This window comes from Trachymyrmex cornetzi, unplaced genomic scaffold (assembly GCF_001594075.2).
Source record: "Trachymyrmex cornetzi isolate Tcor2-1 unplaced genomic scaffold, Tcor1.1 scaffold370, whole genome shotgun sequence".
Taxonomy (NCBI): domain Eukaryota; kingdom Metazoa; phylum Arthropoda; class Insecta; order Hymenoptera; family Formicidae; genus Trachymyrmex; species Trachymyrmex cornetzi.
In genome coordinates, this window is record NW_017298430.1 from 17,053 (window position 1) to 22,742 (window position 5,690).

The 5,690-nt window shown below is 34.7% G+C and overlaps 1 pseudogene; it reads left to right on the top strand.

Annotated features, from left to right (window-relative positions):
* LOC108763620 (probable multidrug resistance-associated protein lethal(2)03659) overlaps window positions 1-4,598 on the top strand; it is a 14,833-nt pseudogene extending 10,235 nt beyond the window's left edge.
* Window positions 4,599-5,690: the final 1,092 nt, after the last annotated feature.

The window sequence follows — 5,690 nt, forward strand, 5'->3', positions numbered from 1 at the left end:
AGCTTTTTTGAAAACATTGAATACGTATATTTTCAAATTTCTGATTCGATGTGTATTTCTCGAGGTATTCGACCGTTTCCACACTTTTCGGACACCCTGTATATTGTATTTAACTAACATTGTGATTTAAAATAATTGTATCTTAAATATAACGAAACATTAGTTCAAGTATTTTATCTTTTCTAATTGTAAGTTAGATTTTAACATATTAGAAAAAATATTTCCATTGATGTTTGATTGGTCGGCAGAAGTAACAAGCCAATTAACACATGTCATATCTGTATAATACCATATTTTGTTTGGTAGAAGAAATATTTAGCCATGAAACCTTTTTGATTTTTTTTTACAAAAATGTAAAACTTAAAAAATTTCTACGCCTGACAATCAGATTTTGTGCAATTTGATTTTTTAATAATTATAATAAACAGAACCATTTGTTTTTTATTCCTGGCATGTAAATATGTGTCTGTTCAATCATCATATTATACTTCGTAGAAGTAACATTTGTATCGTCATGAAATCTTATATAACTCCTCTTTTTTTAAATAAAGCTTCGAAGGTCCGTATAAAATCGAATTTTGCAACTTTGTTCTTAAAATACTGTAATACATAAAATTATCTGCATGTCGGCTATACTTCAGTGCAGATTGAGTGACATATCAGATCGAATTTTTAATTGCCTTTTTTCAGAAAAATCGTAGGAACTTGTTGATCCTTAATAATTAAATAATGAGTTTACTTTTATTTAGAAATACGCATATTAATTTCAAATACGTGAATGTTCTTTTATCTGTCATTGGAATAATTTTATATTTTAACGCTAAATTATAAGTTAAATTTTAATCGTTAATTTCAGGTGGCTGAGATGCAAACAGTAGGCAATGTTTCCGGCAGAGTTTATACGAATTACTTACGTCCTGGCGGAAACTAGTGCGTGATGTCCATTGTGGCTATGCTTTTTATATTGACACAATTAGCAGCCAGCAGCGCCGACTTCTTTCTAGCCCAATGGATTGAAATAGAAGAACACTTTGTAAGTGTCTATATACATGTTGCTAAAATAATTGGCGAATTGAGGCATAATCGCTTTTCCAGAAAATTGTAACGGTTATCCCTTCTTGCTCGGTCGGATTGACTCGTTGGAATTAAAGAAGAGAGAAATACTAATTTGGAAAAGAACAATAACTCCTTATCTATTAGCTAATAAGAGTTAGTTTTGCTTAGCACATTTTAAAAAGTGTAATTTTTTTTAAACGTAAGCAGAAAGAAGTTTTTGTAGAAAGATCGTAGATCTCATTTTACATTAATCATATTTTGTTAATTGTATAATTTTATAGATGAACCAAACGGAAAACGACGTTGTAGAGGACCTTAGGAGTCCCCTCACCCGCATGCAATGCATCTACATCTATAGCGGGTTGATCGTGCTGACGGTCTGCATCACTTTAATTCGCTCGTGGACCTTTTTCTAGACGTGCATGCGGTCCTCAGTGCGTTTGCACGAATCACATGTTTCGCAGCATCAACCGCGCCACTGTGCGATTCTTCAACAACAACACGTCGGGACGTATACTCAATCGCTTCTCCAAGGATATGGGCGGAGTAGACGAGATGCTGCCCACTTTGTTTATGGACAGCGTCCAGATCAGTCTATGGATGCTGAGCATCACCGTTCTAGTCGCCATCTCGAACGTGTGGCTGCTGATACCCACAGCTTTTGTTGGTATTGTCTTTTATTACCTGAGAATCTTCTACCTGGCCACTAGTCGTAGTGTCAAGTGTCTCGAAGGCACCAGTGAGTATCTTAGGCTCATTTTTAATTAGAATAGACATAATTTCTCAATGAAATAAATTAATTTCTCAATGAAATAAAACAAGTTTCGATCGCAGATTGAAGTCAAGTCATTATGAATCTCATTGTATTGACGATGGATTTCAACTCTTCGAATAAAGTGAGTAGAGTTTTCAACTTTCCTCAGCTCGCTCACCGGTCTTCACTCACCTCAACGCGACTCTTCAAGGATTACCGACGATTCGTGCTTTTGGGGCGGAAACGATCCTTATGAAGGAGTTTGATAATCACCAAGATTCTTCATTCGTCCGCGACATATATTTTTATCGCGTCTACGCGCACCTTTGGTCTTTGGCTGGATATTGTCTGCATTCTGTACATTGCACTGGCCACACTGAGCTTCCTTATGCTGGACAATTATGGTCGCGGTTCGATGAACGGCGAATATGTAGGTTTGACGATCACACAGAGTATCTGGAGACACTGGTAGTGTCTCGGCGCTAAGCCAAGCGCAGCGACACTGCCGTGGCTACTATACGCGAATCTGTCAAGATTTTCAATATCACCGGTATGTGTTCCAGTGGAGTATGCGCCAAAGTGCTGAGCTGGAGAACCAGATGACTTCTGTGGAGCTTATTTTTGAGTATAGGTACTCTATACTTTGGACGTTGTATATGTATTAAGTGCACATTATCTGTATCAACTATTTTATCTTTTTAAAATATAAGTTACCCATTGTTTATCTTACATCCTTGTATTTACAATTTTTAACTCTCTGATAAATCCTTATTAAAATCAAAGTCACGTAGAATTTAGTCGACGATTTAATCAATCTATTGATTATGAATATTTATCAAGATCGCTCATCACCCTATTATTGATTATATTATATTAGATTTTTAAAACCGTAATTTCTTCTAAATCTGCGTGCTAGAAATCTCAAAATTTAGAGCGTTATATTTGTTTCAAATCCTTAATTTAGATCTTTTTTGCTATCAAAAATTGGTGACGTCTTTTATTAACGATACATCCTTTTTCCGTCTATTTAGATACTTTTTTTGTAATGTTGTGTGAATATAGAACTTTCTAAGTTATTCCAATCTATTTAAATTACTAACTTTCCGGTGCTAGTTTGTATTATTGCATGATATATCTACCATATTGTATTATGAACAATGTCATAGAAAAATTAACATTTTGTAACAAGTTTCTATTTCGAAACGCCAGACATCAAGGAATAGTAACAAGTAAATATATGTCATACCCTCAGTAATGAAAAGGTTATATAATATAGCAAAGTAAAAGAAATCCCAGGTATGCCATACAGAAGTAGCACTGAAGGATTAAATATCTCCATGTTAATATTCTCTATTTTAATTCTCTTCCAGCAAAGTGGACAGTGAGCCTCCTCTCGAAAGTATCCCTGATAAAAAACCCAAGTCAGAGTGGCCGCAGGAAGGCAAAATCGAATTCAAGAACGTGTTTCTTCGCTATGCGCCGTTGGAGCCGCCAGTGCTTAAAGACCTCACTTTTGTTATCTTTCCTCGGGAGAAAATTGGCATTGTCGGCAGGACCGGCGCCGGCAAGTCATCCTTGATCCAAGCTCTCTTTCACTTAACCAACGTAGATGGTCTGATCGAGATCGACAGAGTAGACACGAGTCAAATCGGCTTGCACGATCTGCGCTCCAAGATCAGCATTATTCCGCAGGAACCATATCTGTTCTCTGGTAGCCTGAGGCGGAACCTTGACCCGTTCAACTCGTATACGGATGAACTGCTGTGGCAGGCCCTCAAGGAGGTCGAGCTGAAGGAGTTAGACCTGGAGATTCATATCAACGAAGGCGGCTCCAATCTCAGCGTCGGTCAGCGGCAGCTGATCTGCCTGGCACGCGCGATAGTTAGAAACAACCAGATACTCGTGTTGGATGAGGCGACTGCGAATGTGGATTCGCAAACGGACGAGTTGATCCAAATAACAATAAAAAAGAAGTTTGAGAATTGTACGGTGCTGACAATCGCTCATCAGCTCAACACCGTCATGGATAGCGATCGTATCCTGGTGATGGACGCTGGCAGTGTTGTGGTGAGTAAATTTTTTTATGATCTTATCTTTTTGTGTATTTTTTAGATAGCGTGGATCATCGAATTTAAATAAGTCACGAAATCTTTCCTTCTTTCTTTGATTATGGAGAATCAAATTAAGAATTTATCGATTATCATTGTGATATATCTTTTACTTAATTTTCTTTTCAGATTATAAAATTTATTTTTGAGTTTTATAATGTTTTAAAGTAACATAATTATGCGTGAATTTTTCGTATAAATATTTCATAAATCTTGAGAATTGTTCTCGTGCGTTTTATTAAAGTAAATTTATTTGAATAAATCATTTGTTAGCTGTTAGAGTCAACTGTGCTAATAATACCTATAAATAGTCAGCAGAAATGATTTTTATCTTTTATTTTCTACAGTACACGTTGCGTAAATATTTTATACGTGCACCCCAGTGAGAAGTAACAGTGAAATCGATATCGAATCAACATCGATTCGATGTCGATTCCATTATCATTTCTCACTAGGACGTATCAAAGTATGACGCTCTCCAGTAGCGCTCGTAACGAGAATATATGTTAAATGCGGACTTTTATCCTACATAGGAATTTGATCATCCCCATGTATTGCTGCAGAAGGAAACGGGGTACCTGAAGACGATGGTGCAGGAAACCGGCAAACAGAAGAAGAAGATTCTAGCTGGTTTTGCTAACGATTGTTACCAGAATCGCGCTTTGCCCACAATGCTTTGATGTATCCCGACATTAACTTTTAGCAATTCTCTCCAACAGGCACCTTGATTAATAGCCGTAAATGTTCCATCGATTTTTACAAACAATTCTTAAATCTTTGGAATTTGCAAAATAAGAGGATGGTAGATAAAATTCAGTCCGAGAAATTAGAATTTTCAATTATTACAATTTAATCTCTTACATAGTTGTTCGCATGGAAATTTTATTTCATTTTTCTAATGAATCAGTTTTCCGGATTTTTCATTTATAGCGTTTTCGATAGCAATGAGCTTGAACCAATCTGGGTTGGGTTAATGACATTATAAAAGGTAGAGTCAATCAAATGGTAAAGTATATGATGTCATTAATCCCCCCAACTTAGAATGGTTCAAACTTATTGCAATCGAAAATGCTTTAGAATCATTAGCATCCCTGTGTGGAAGAGAGACATGGAAGAGAAAGAGAGAAAGAAAGAGAGAGAGAGAAAGAGAGAGTTAAGAGAATTGAAAATGAAATCCAGTATGCCAGAATTATTTAAAGATAGGAAAAGTAACGGACGTTTTAGGTTTAGGATGTCAAAATGCGAATGAAATGTAAAATTAATGAAGAATCAATTAAATAGGTCGAAATAATATATACATAACTTATATATATCTTATTTTAATAGTTATTTGATATAACTGCAAATTTGTTTAAATCTTGCAAAATTAACAGATACCTGATTTTAATCAAAATCAAAATAAAATTTAAATTTTTTAATATTAGATATATATAAAAAATTCGGTATAATTGTTAATAGAGATTGTTGCATGTAACACGACACACAGTACAATGTACAGGACACACGTTGATAATATCTGCTCTTAAAATAACCTTTTTAAAAGAGAAAAATATACACCAATATATACATAAAATATATATATATTTTACATAAAAAATCGAATGTTACATCCTTTCTAAAATAAAAAGATGTCAATTTTCTTAATAAACGGTTTAAAATAATATATATATTATTCAAAAATTATTCTATTAAAAAACAAATATCAGATGAATGTAACAAAGTATCTCATTATTCAAAAAAGATTACGAAAAAATTGTAAAGAACTTGTTAGT